Source organism: Mustela lutreola, chromosome 17 (assembly GCF_030435805.1).
Source record: "Mustela lutreola isolate mMusLut2 chromosome 17, mMusLut2.pri, whole genome shotgun sequence".
NCBI lineage: Eukaryota > Metazoa > Chordata > Mammalia > Carnivora > Mustelidae > Mustela > Mustela lutreola.
In genome coordinates, this window is record NC_081306.1 from 35,097,865 (window position 1) to 35,110,992 (window position 13,128).

At 60.5% G+C, this 13,128-nt stretch overlaps 1 protein-coding gene across 3 annotated transcripts in view; it reads left to right on the forward strand.

The window, feature by feature from the left end:
• Nucleotides 1-13,128, forward strand: part of ELFN1 (extracellular leucine rich repeat and fibronectin type III domain containing 1) — a 68,939-nt gene that overhangs the window by 36,430 nt on the left and 19,381 nt on the right. For all 3 annotated transcript variants that reach the window (XM_059155004.1, XM_059155007.1, XM_059155005.1), the window contains exon 2: nucleotides 2,738-2,875. The gene's annotated coding sequence lies outside the window, so the exon portion shown is untranslated. The remainder of the gene's footprint in view (nucleotides 1-2,737; nucleotides 2,876-13,128) is intronic.

The window sequence follows — 13,128 nt, forward strand, 5'->3', positions numbered from 1 at the left end:
AGGGCTCCTGGACGGGTGCACCCCCAGATAGCATGCAAAAGATGTGTGTGTGTGTTTTCCAGGGTGGGTCCCTGCCTGTGGCTCCTCCAGCCCGGGTGCTCCCTGAGGTTTCAGGGCTTCCAGGCCAGTGGGTTCTGACAAGCCTGGGCTTGTGTGACCCAGTGGGAGGTACCCACCATCATCCCCATTCAACAGGAAAATCTGAGGCATGGCCTGCCGGGGTTTGTGGTGGTCTCCCTCATGAGCATGGTCGGATGCCAGCTCTGTCTAGTGCGTGGTTCCTTTCTGGCGGCTCCCTGCACCATGAGGCCTGAGGGCCGGCTCCTCCTTTGTGGCCTCAGCAAGCCGCTCCCCCTGGAAACCCTCTCCTCGATCTGCCTGCACCTCGCAGCCCAGGGCCAGGGAGGCCCCCTGTGTCAGATCACCAGCTTCACCCGAACCCCACCCGCCGCAGATCCCACATTATCGACAAGGTGCTGGGACCCCTACGTTTCCAGCTGCATTGCCGAGTGAGGTCTTAAAAGCTCTCGGACCGACTCGGTTCCAGGAGGAGCTCAGCCCCAGAGAGGAGCGAGGCTTCCTGCCAGGCCCTGCGGGTCGCCGGGGCTCAGGGCTTGTGCCAGGGATGGCACCGAGAGATGCCCTGGGTTGGGCCGATGAAGGTGAGAGTGGGTGTGATCCAGGGGCCGGTGGGTCGGGGCGGCCCACGCGCGACCTGCCAGCCCGGCCACACTCTCTGGACTCAGCCCCTCCAGGCCGCGTGCCGGTGGTGGCGGGGCGTGGGTGGTGGGCTACCACCTGGATCCAGCCTAGAGCCGGCATGTGGGAGGCCTGGGGTCCAATGTGCCCGTGAGGAAAGTGGAGGGTGTGTGTGCGTGCACAGGCGTGCGTACACATGTGTGAACAAGCACGTGGGATCCCAGGGGGTGCTCGTGGACAGTGAGTTCTCTAGCCCAGGCACCTAGTCCTCGGTTCTGAGAACACAGCCCACTTGCAGGCCACAAGGCACCTCCGCGCTCAACTGGTTTCCACTCACACGCGCGGTGCCCCGGCTCATGTTCCACCTTCCCAGCTTTGCCCTGAGGTCTGAGGGTGGCCAGGAGCCCGCATCCCAGCCCTTCCCATGGCCCGCCCAGGCTGCAGCCACGCCTTGTGGTTCCAAAGCAGTTTCCTTGTGTAAAACCTGGGATTCTTGGCAGAGTGGGGCTGGGCATCCCGTGAGCACTCCAGAAGCTTGCATCCCTGTTCCCCGCCTGCTTCACTCATGGAGCGGCCGGGGAGGCCATTTTCAGGCTCCCAGGCCCAGGAGAGGAGAGCAGGCCCTGGCCGGGTGGGCAGCAGGGAGAGGGCCATCCCGGCAGGTGACCCATGCGGGCAAAGGCCCGGGGGGCAGGAAGGAAGAGGCGTCCAGATGCCTGGGCCCTGGGCCTCAGCCTGGGGGCCTCCTCTGGGGCCCTGCATGCGGAGAGCACGCTCATTCTGTCCCAAGCACCTTTTCCAAGACAGGTTTGCCCTTATTAGCATATTCAAACGCAGTCCATTATTATTTCAATTAGCTGTTAGGTAATTAGCTCTAATTGATGAGCATTCCCCCACCTCCCCACATATTTTTTGGTTATTTACATCTGCTTCTAAACCACAATTTCAGGTAATTACGTGCCACTCACTCAGACGTTTGCGCGTGCGCACACACACACACACACACACACACACACGCACGCACCCACCAGCTCTTCCTCACACCATGGGTTCTTTCTTGCCTTCCAATTCCTGCTCCTGGCCCAGGAGCCTGGGGGTTCTTGGCAGGGGTGGTTTGCACAGCTGGGGCAAGGGGCCCCTCTGGCTCCTGTCCAGGCCCTCCTGAGGGTCACCACCTGGCCTGCAGGGCCTCAAGGGAGTCCCCTTGTCCCGAAGGTGCCACCTGCCCCCTCATCCCATGCTGCCACGCGAGTCGTCGGCATTGTGCCTCCGGGTTTGGTCTGACACTGCACTTTTGTGCTGTGGCCTGGGGCGTGGACACCATTCCCAGCCTCCGCTTCCCTGTCTGCAGAATGGGGACCCAGTGTGCAGGAGTGTGGCTGAGCGGGGCATGTATCCAGGTCCACAGTGAGCCTGTGCGCGGCTGCCAGGCCTGCTCCAGGGAAGGAAGGGAGCAGGGAGGGATGCAGCCTCATGGGCAGGTGGGGGAACCAGTGGTGGGCGGACTCACTGGGCCAGCGCGAGCCTCGGCTTCCTGGCTGGTGCCCTCCCATGTCGTCGGGGACCTGGTCTGGAGTCCTTGCCCTCTGCTCCCAGCAAGCACTCGCTTGTGGCGTGGAGGTGGGGCCTGCAGGGAGAGGCCTTGCCCTGGGTCTTTGTGTAGCCCACCTCCTTGGGGGGTGAGGGGGTCAGGGAATCAGAGCTGGTCCCCCACACACACCTGGGCTGCAGCAGTTGGGGGACCCATCAAGTGGGAAACAGCAGCTGTGACCAAGGCCCCTCCACCCACTCCCCCCCCCCCCGCCTCCCTCCCAACCCGTCTGACCTGCCAAAATCTTGCCTCAGGCCGTGTTCCTCTCCCTGCCCTCTGCCCTTGGGCCGTGGGCCTCCGTGGTGTTGGTGTGCACGTGGAGGCCGACTCTCCTTGCATGGGGCCAACAGGATGGATGCCCCCGTGGCTCCTGCAGATGGGATCTTGCTCAAGCTGCGATGGCTCCCAGTACCCTTCTCACCAGCGTCCTATTCTGTCTCCCTGCAGTGGCAGCTGCCTGGGTGTCCATGTGTTGTTCCTCTGGGTCCTGGAAGGTGGAGAAGACGTGCATGACCCCCGCAGGGAGGAGCCCGCCAGCCTATACTGCCCCGGTGTGCCGTGTCGCCGCCGGGCCCTAACCGGAAGGTAAGGGGCGCTCTGGCCCATCCGATGCGCTCAGCGTGTTGGGGGTTGGGGGGAGGCCGGTCTTGAAGACCTGTGTGCTGGGGTCACCGTGCAGGCGTTGGGGGAGCCAGGCTCAGGGTCAGGCTCAGCTGGTCCACGGAAACAGAGGTCCCCACATTGAGCTGCTGCCCAGCCGACGGGGCATTCGGGCCGAGGAACGGGCCACTTCAATGTGTGCACAGTGGGGTTGGGGCTCCACCGTCCCCCCTGGTGAGTTGGGGTGCCGTGTGGGTTTCATCCTCTACCACCTCACGGTGCTGGGCGCCGTGCTGTGTGCTTCCGTTACATGTTGAAGGCCAAGTGTACGACGCGCCGTGTATTAATAGGGACTCAGCCCGTGTATTTGAAAAACAGGGTCTCCTATGGAAAAAGTGACCCAGAATGCCAACTTGAGCGCCTCAGGAAGGGGAATCGGGCAGCCTTCAGGTGACACAGTGGGTGTCCTCGCGGCCTGGGGTGCTGGGCATGCCCGGAGTTAGCTTCCTCAGCACTGTCCCAGGTCACAGAACCCCTCTTGCCCCCTGTGCATTGGACTCCGCCGTTGGGGGCCCTTCCTGCAGGGCTGGGACTGACTTTTGTTTGCAAACCCAGTTCTGGCGCAGGTGCTCCTACCCGGGAGGTGGCCCGTCTGTTGGAGCTGGGTTGTCCTGGCTCGCGTGACCAGAAGGGGGTGAGTGACTCAATACCTTGAAATGTGTGTTTTAGGGTTTGGAGTTTTGCGACATGTTGCTTGCCTGCTGCATCCGGCCACTGCAATCGTGATACTCAGGCTCTTCTAATTCTGATGCACCAAGAGAAGAGAGGGAGCATTTGGGAATACAGGGCTCTGTCCTTGGTAGCAGGGAGGAGCAGAGACTCCTAGAACTTCCAAGGGCATGCCTTCTTCTGTTGGTGTCTTTAGCAGGCTCCCCAGCCTTCTCCGTGGCTTTAGCAGGAGATTTCCAGGAGGGGAGTGCCGAGTGGGGAGGAGAGCCCCCCATGAGAAGAAAAGCGGGGCGTTTTGGGCAGAGGGACTGGCTGGGGAAACAGAGCTGAGGCGGGACAAGCTTAGTATGTGTAAGGTTCACAGGGAGACCAGGCTCGCTGGAACCTGTGGGTGTGGGAGCCACGGGGTTGCAGGGCGGACAGGGGCTAGGTCACAGGGCGGGTGAAGCTGCCTGGTCAGGTTCCTCCAGATGTCCACGGAGTGCCTGCCATCTGCCAGACACTGTGGAGCTAGAGACACACATCCCTCTAGGAGCGCCGAGTCTAGAACGAGGGAAGGGGTGTGAGGTCATATGGTTCATTCCATGTGACGGCTGCGACCCTTCAGCGGACATCAGGAAAGCCTGGGGTGAGGGGCTGGGGTCTGACCCCATCCCTGCCTCTCATTTCATGGGACAGTGAACAGCACCTACCCCTCCACAGGCCTCAGTTTCTCTGTCTGAAACATGATGGTATCCCCAAGGACCATCCTGAAGGATGTCCCCTGAGGCTAAGAGATGCTGAGAGGGCAGTGTGTGTGGTCTGGGGTCAGGGTCAGCTCTGACCATGCCAGGACACAGAGACTCATGCAGCAGTGGGGCAGGCAGGCCACCACAGGCTGACAGCACCCCTCAGAGGTGCTGGGGCAGTTGGGTCTAGGCTGGGCGGACTTGACGGTGCTGACCCCCGGGCATGGGCCAGCCAGAGCAGGATTTTGGCCAAGACTCCTGACGATAGCCCTGTGCTTTCCCACCTCTGTGCATTTGCATAGAGCACCCTGTCTCCCCACTCTGCCTGTCCTTGGGGTGGTATGGGTGTCCCATAGACCCTATTCTGATGACTTTTGCATGTAGAGTTTTGAAAGTCACCTACTACTTCTGACCTCCTGTTTCTTATCTGTAAAGTGGAGTAATAACCTCTCCCAGAAGGTGAGCATTCAGCAGGACGTGCAAGTTGCTCGGTATACAGTAGGCAGTTAAGAAATTCTGGTGGTTATGCCCCCCTTTCTGAGCACAAGACAGCAGAGTCTCAGGACGTCATGTCCGAGCAATGTTTATTCTCTGCCTTCTTCGAAGCCCACGCTCAGGCTTCCCTGAGTTGGTCCCAGGTCCCTGGAGCCCAGGGGGAGCCCGGCGGGGCTCAATCCCCCCATCAGCCCCAGACCCTTGCGTCTCTGTCCTCTCCCTCACCTCAGGGCCTCGTGTTCTGCCCCTCCTGAGCCTGGCAGGTGGCAGTTGCTGAGCGAGTGCGCGCCGAATGAATGGAAGGGTGTTTCCCAGCCTGGCCCACCTAGGAGGCAGGTGAGAGACCAGATGGCCTGAGGCTCCTGCAGGGTCCGGCAGAGGCATACGGACACCACACGGCGGTTCAGGAAGGTGGGTGCGGGGCGCACTGTTCCCGAGATCCTGCACAGACACAACGTTTTATCATGCGGCGAGTTGCACTTTCTCAGTTCTATTCCTGCCTCCCTCCCTCCTGGTCCTGAGGCCTCGTCCCTGGAAGTTGCTTTACTGAAGCAATGACTAAGAGGCCAGAAGGAGGCTTCTGTGTGTTCTGATGACCCCAGGTGACCTGCTGGCCCCAACCCAGCCCTGGCCCTGGCCCTGTGTTCAGCACCAGGGACAGAGCCACGGCCAGCCCCACCCTGGGCCCCTGGGTGCCGTAGAAGGCATGCTGGGAAATGGAGTCTGGGGGCTGGGGGTCAGCAGAGGCAGAGCCCAGCCTCCACTGTTAAGACCCCTGCCCCCAGCCCTCAGTCTTCTTCTCTGGGAAGTGGGGGTGATGCTTTCCCTAGCATAGGCTGGCATGACACACGGGGGACTTGCCCAAGGCCACCCACCTTCTCCGTTGCACGTCCTGCCCCTCCCCCAGCCTTCCGACAGCCCCTCTTCCCTCCCCCCTTCCCAGAGCAGAGTTATTTATCTGCCTGACGGTGACAGGAGGCAGTGGCTGGAGTTAGAGCTGCTGTCGGAGATCAGCTGGCGGTTGCAGAGCAAACAGCCCGAGCTAATTAGCAAAAGGTCACTCCAGCTGCTCGAGCCCCGCTTCTGAAGTCAGGCCTCACAAGTCGGGCTGGAAGGAACCTGGGACTTTGAGTTAGTGGCTTGGTTACCAGGACAGCTTCAAACCCCTGGCCACGGCTCATCGCCTGACTGCCCAGCCCACGACTCTAGGCTTCGTTCGCCTAGAGATTCCCAGCACCAGGGGTCCAGCCGTCTGCCCCCTGCCCCAGGCTGGACAGTCCACAGACACTGTGTCCCCAACCCATGTTGGAGCGTGGGCCTCCCCCACAGAGCCCAGGGGCAGACTGTCCCCAGCGGTGGAAGTGTGGGGCTGGGCAGTAGCCGCCCATGTGCCCCCACATTCCCTCTGTGTTCTGACTGTTTTTCTTTAAGTAAATTCACTTTTAAAAAACTTAAATAAATACATTTATTTAAAAGGGAAGTTTTATAGCACTACTACAAATGGAAAACAAGCCTCCTTTGCCATAAATAGAATTCATAATCATAAAAATAAATTCAGTGGAAACAAAACAACGTTATTAAATTCTAGTTGGATGCTGTAGCCCAGGGGAGGCTTGGAGCCCAAGGCCTGCTGTTGCTTTATTAAAAAGGGAGAACAGGAAGTGTGCAGAGGTGTTCAACACTTACCAGCCCCAAACCGAGACTTTCTTTTTGATGTAGTTAGAAGCCCTGAAAAGAATTACATTGAAGGTAACTTTCTTCATAAAAGAATTCAGCATTATTTTCTGTTGCATCAGCCAGGGATTTGGTTTGGCTGCATGAAACGGAGACCCTGTCTTATGATTGAGCCCTGCATAGGGGTTTTCCTTTCTCATGGAAATATAGGATGGCTGTAGTGTTGGTCCACAGCCCAAGGAAGCTGTCAGTCATCACCCCACATAGACTTCTTTTTAGACATTCTTAGCATTTGTCCTCATGGTCTCGAGATGGCGGCGGCTTCTCCAGCCATCATGTCTGCATTCCAGGCAGGAAAAGCAGTGGTGAAGAGAAAGGAGTGTGCTGGCTGAGTCGGTTCCTTGTTATCAGGAAGATCATGGTGGGCACTGGAGCCTGTGCTCTCACCCACCATGGTCCACTGTTGCCTCACGGACATTCTCACTGAAGAGTTTGCCTGTTGGCTCTATATTGATGTGCTGTCTGTCATTTTCCAGGCAGTAGACCCCGGCCGTGAGGTCACATGCTGGCATCTGTGGAAAGAGTCACGACCCATCCCAGGACACCCTCCTGAGGCCTCCCCTTCCCCCACACCTGGCTTCTGCTGCCCACAGTGGGCCCAGCTCAGGCTGGACCCTGTGCTGTCCCCACTACCCTTCCCTGTCCTCACCACCTGTGGGGCGAGGTGGGGGGTGTTGCTGGAGAGGGTCCGGGCTCAAGCTGCCCACCTCTGGGCTGCCCTGGGAAAGGAGCAGCCCCTCCCTCCCCCTCCCCCTCCCCCAGAGCTCTCTCGGGGTCCTGGTTCCCCGTTCTCCCTCTCCAGCCTCCCTGAAGCCCCTTCAGAGAATTTGGTCTCTCAGCTGGCAGCCCAGCAGGCCGCAGGGCTGCATTTCTGCTGCTATAGGTCTTAATTTGTTTTCTCATTTCCCTGTGGAATGCGTATCCTGGGTTCCTGGCTCTAATGAGCAGGAGGAGTGGGCGGGCCTCGGGGTGCCTCCCGCCTCTGGCCTCTCTCTGGCTTGCAGGCCCTGGGGACCCCTTCTCTATCGGCGCAGGGCTCCTGGCTCGGCCCCTCCTTGCCACAAGCTTTGCTTTTCGGCCTGAGCTGCTTCTCGCCTCCTCCCGTCATAGATTTTATTCCTGCCTCTGGCCTTTGACTCCTATTTTTGCCACCAGTGCAGGGGATCCCACTGCAGACCCCATTGCTAACCAGCTGTGCAGTCAGGGGCAAGCCACTTAGCCTCTCTGTGTTCTTTGTGTGACGGGGACCACAGCAGATTTTCCTCAGATCTCTGATAAAGTGAACGAGAGGCGCCCCGCCTGTGCCTCTCCTGTCCTCTCCCACCAACTCCGGCTTTGTGGATGTCCACACGCTGCACACATGTGTAAGCATCTCTGCGTAGGTGTCCCCATGGCCCTGGGGGGCTGGGGGCTGCGGTGCCTGTAGCCATCCTGCCCTGTCCCCCGGCTCCACGTGGTCAACGCCAGGGACTCACAGCGGCCTGGCGCCCCAGCCTGTGGACCCTGAATCCGGCATTGGAAGTGGGTCAGGGGGTCTGCGGAGAGGGGGAGGGTCTGGCAGGGAGGCCTGGTGCGGCCATGGGGTTGATGGGAGAGGAGGGGAGCTGGTGGGGGGAGAGAGGCTTGGAGCAGCCCAGAGGAAACCAGCAGACAGGGCTGTTTCTCACAGTCATGATCTGATACGGAGGGACGTGGCCCAGAGCTCTGGCAAGGCTTCTCTGCCAGGATGAGGGGGAGGGCGCAGCGGGCTGGGGGAGGTCTCCCTTCCTGAGCACCTACTCTGCACAGGCTTTCCATCCTAGTCCAGAAGACTCTGCACCACCTCCAGTACTGGGCCTTCCGGTCCAGGGGCCCTGAACAACTGCCCCAAGGTCTGCAGGTAGAGGGAGGTCGTGAGTCCTGCCCAAGGCATGTGCCTGGGGGGTCTGACATGCGCCCACCTTGTGGAAGTATCTGGGCTCTCTGATGGGGAGGAGGGTACACAGGGCTGCCTGCAGGGACTCTACTCCAGGCTGGCCCTCGCCCTGGCACACGGACGTCCCCAGCCTGGCCGCTTGGCACTGGGCCCTGAAATGCGGTGTGTACATCAGCCGGTGGCTCTTCTGGGCTTGCCAGCAGCTGCTCTGAGTCTCCTGGGGAAGGCAGGTGGGGGCAGGGCCTGTGCTGCTGTCCTACTGTGTGCTCCCACAAGCCTAGTTCTGGCTGGGGATACGGCTCAGGGGGGTGCCGACCCTCCCGCCCCAAGACAGGACCATGAATGCACACTGGGCTTGGGACAAGAGATGCTTCCCGTATCTCCACTGTTCCAGGTGGGGCCTGAGACACAGCCCCCACCCCCTGACAGCAGGGCCTCGGGAAGTCTGTCATGTCTTCTCCTGAGCATCTCTGCCTTTCTGAGTCTGGGTTTGAGGTCTTCTGAGGCCGGCAGGGTTGGCCTTCCCCATTTTTGCCTCCGGGAGCATCTAGGCAGGCCTGAGGTGTCCAGGGTCCTGACCACCTGCACAATGTCAGCGAGCTGAGTGCCACCCGTCCCTCCTCACCACGCCCTGGAGGTGAGCTCCCCACCAGTAGTATCCTGTCAGGTTGCCCTGACCCCCTCTAGTGCCCCTTTCCGCATCCAGGGTCTGGTGTGGACACACGTGTCCTGGCGGATGTCTGTGGCTCAGAGATAGCTCCCTTCCCCAGTCCCGCCTGCCCTGGTCCTGTCCACAGTCCCCCCTCCGTGTGTGGCCAGGACAGGTCCCCCTGCACCTGTCCCGTGTGCGTGCTGTTGGAGCCCTTCATAGTCGGACTGTATGTTGGTGGCTGGTGTCAGCACAATGGACAGGCACCTGCTATCCATGAGAATGCATCATGATGCCGGCCCACATGTGGGATGGGCCACAGCCCTGACAGCTCCCGGTTATTCCGCAGGGTCTCTGCAGACTCACGGTTCAGGGTCACAGACCACACCTTCTACCTCGCAACAGCCCCTTCTCTGCTCCTGGCATCCGCACTTCTCCTGCCTTGACATGCTTCCTCTCATGTGCCCCCTTAGAAGTTGGTGCCCCCAAAGTGCCTGCCCCTTCTCTTGCTGCATCCGTTGTCCTGCCCTGGGGTCTGGGGTCAGCTACGTCCTCATGCAGACCGCGCTGGTTCTCTGCCCAGTGCGGGCCATGGGGACAGAGGAACCCCAGACCAGCATGGCTCTCTGAAGTTCTTATAACTCTCTCATAAGTTCTTATGTCCCCAGCTCCCAGACCAACGGCCGGGCATCAGTGGCTCCCTGGGGCGGTCTGCACACCCTCCAGGGTAGGGCTTCTCCATGTCACTGCGTCGGGACGGCTTTTGCGTCTCTGTGGCCGCGTGACAGCTTTCTGTCATGGCTGCACCGCTGGGAGCTGTCTGTCTGCCTGTGGACGAGCGTTTGGGTAATGTCCAGTTTGGGGCTATCCGAGTACGGCTGCTGTGTACACCCTGGACTCCGCACAGGTTCCCATGCGCTCTGTCGGGCGTATCTCTGCCTCTCGGCTCTGCCCACGTCCCTCCCTTGCCCCTCACTGACCGGGCTCCTGCCCCCTCTCCCGCGGACTGCAGATGCTTCTGCTCGATTCCCTGCACATCCACGGTTGTTCTGCAACAGTCCCTTTTCCATCAACAGCCAGAGTCGTCATACGTCGTCTGCGCCAAACCTTCAGTGGCTCCCTATTGCCCCTGAGATCACATCCGGTCTCTGGCAGGGGCGCCGGGGTGAGATCAAGGCTCCCAGCAGCCTCTCGGGTCTTTTCACCCCCACCCTCCTGGCTCTTCCGGCCTCCTTGGCCCCTTCCCCTGCCCTGTCTCCCCCACTGCCTTTGTAGGGTTGGTCTTTCACTGTTCAAGTCTCTGCAGAAATGTCAGCTCTCTGGGGGAGCCCTCCTGGGCCCACAAGACCAGGCTGCGTCCCCGGCTGACCCACGTACTGGTTGAAACTTGGGCGTCCCTCTGCAGCCCATTAGCCCTGCCTCTGGCACGTGGCAGGGACTCGCTTGCCAGGTGTGGACTCTGGATGGGCAGGGCAGAGCTGCAGCCCCCATGGTGTGGGTGCACGATCGGGGAGCTCCAGAGTGGCGTGGTCAGTCACCCAGCCGGTCCGCAGAACGAGGGACCGCCGACACGGAGCCTGTGGGGACGTGTTCTTCCCAAGGCAGCTGGCACGAATACAGAGCTGTCTTGAGAGCCAAGGACATAGCAGGGCCCAGAGGGCTGGCCTCGGACCGTGGAGGGATGGGCACTGTGGTCCAGCAAGGAGGACATCCCTGGGGAGGCCCATGGCTCCTGCAGCCTGGCCCTGGTGGGCTCTGGCCACCCCCACCTCTGTCCCAGCCCCAGCCCAGTCCACAGCATCCCAGCATGCTTTCCCTTGTGAGCCCAGCCTGGCCGGACACCTCTCCTTTTCAACCCCACAGCACACCTGCTGTCCTCCTCAGGAGGAAGCCCGCATCCCTGAACCCCCCCCCCCCCCCCCCCCCGGTCTGGACAAAGCCTCTACCCATTACCTCTTTTGAGAAGAAGAAGGCAGAACCAAGGGGGTGGGGTGCGAATTCTCTAGCCTGGTCCGTGAGCTTCCTCCTGCTGCTTTTCATTTCCCCAGAGGCCTTGTGGATTATGTCAAGCCCCTGTCCGTGCAGGGGGCCGGGTGGGGAGGGAGGCCTGTCTAGCCTCCAGAAGGGGTACTGGGCCATCGTCAGCAGCCCAGCCCAACCTGGGGGTGGGGGCAGGGGGTAGACCACATGGCCCTTTGTCCCAGCCTTTGTGTGGCAGGAATGGCAGCGCGGGGCTCTGGCCCCGAGATCCTCAAATCCCCTTCCTGCTCCAGGTCCCCACGGGCCCTTGAGACCACCTCTCCCTTCCGGGGACTGGCTCCTCCTCCCCTGAGCCTCCTTCCTGTCTTCGTACTTGGGTCTCTCTTCGTGGGATGGGTTGGTATGGTTATCTTGATCCTACAGTGCGAACGTTGCTTCGTTATTACGGGAATCAACCGCAGCTAAATACCGAGTGCGCTCAGCCGCGCTTTCTCCGGTGGCCCCCGGGGCTGTCCCACTGTCCCATCCACTCTCGGGCCCGGTCCCCGCCTGGCCTCCCCCCAGCCTCCACCTGTTTCCTCCTCAGCAGAGCGAGGACGGTGCACGCTTCTCCGCTCCTTCGCGGTGCTGCGCGTGTGCTAACGTTTACAGAAATGTGCGACGGCGCTGGTAAAGTCAGACCTCCGTGGCGGGAAGCCGCCGTTCCTGTGACAGGTTCCCAGCCCTGCGGGGCCGCTGCAGGCCTCCCACGAGGCTGTCACCAGCCAGGTGGCATCTCTGTCTGCCAGCCTGGGCACTCGACCCCGCTGCTCCAAGGCCCCCATGGGTACTGGAGCGGCAGGCAGGTGGGGGCAGCCTCCCCCCCCCCCAATCCCTGCCCTGGGCTACGGCACAGCCCCAACGCCCTGGAGCTGCAGGAGGGCTGGAGAGAGCTCAGGAGAGCAAAGCCTTCGTCCTGGTTGTGCTACAATCTTCTGTGTGATCCAGGGAAAATGCTTTTCCTTCTTGAGGCCTGAGTGCACACCCTCACAAGGCTGAGGCCAATGTCGGGAGGTTCTCTCGATGTGGTTCCTCAGGCACCCGGCTTCGTGGCCACCCCTGTCTGCCGCTGCCCAGCCCTGGCCTGGGCCAGGCACACAGCCGCTTTCAACACCATCAGACGAGTAAAGGCCAGAGCTCAAGGCCGTCGGTCAGCTTGCCTGTTTGTTGGGCGCCAAGCTACACACCTGCCAAGCTCCATCCATCAAACCTTTCCTCTGCGTGTGGTCAGATGCAGGAGGGGGTCAGGTTTGAGGAGGGCCTTGTGAGGGAGGGACTGTCTCCAGACACCACGGGTCAACATTAGTTCTCTGACGACCAGGACGGGGGACACCCGTGACCGGGGCAGCCCTGGAACAGAAAGGAGATCTGTCTCCCCTCTCTCCTCTCCTGTGACCCTCAGGCTCTTTCTTCCCCTCTCTGGTCCTCAGTGCTCCTGTCTCTGCAAGGGGGGGCCGTGCACACCTCGCCGAAGGCCCCACGCCTGCAGCTCCTGGGGCTGGTACCCCCACCTTGTGTTTAGCCTGACGGGGGGCCGAGGAGCTTGGGCCTGGTCCTTAAGGCCAGAGAAAACAAAGCATGAGCCAGAATCTGTGTCCCAGCCAGGACAGAGGACACATGGCCCGTGGCACAAACGCAGACACCCAGGCCCTACACTGGGACCTGTTGAATCAGGAGTAGAGATGGGTCCCGGAAGTCTCTGTTTCGTAAAGGCTCACGAGTGATGCTGACCGTTTTCCTGGTTCTAGGCACCCCCCCTGCTGGGGGAAGTGCCCTCTCTGACATCCAGCCTCTCCTTGCACACCTCTGACGACGGGGAGCTCAGTCGCACACAGCAGCCCATTCCTTTCCAAAACATTTAAAAATGTATTATAAAGTATTGCAGACTTCTCAAAGATTTAAGAAATCTCAAATATTTCACTAATTATGAAATATTTAATACAGCTAAAGGTGTGAAGAGTGATACCCT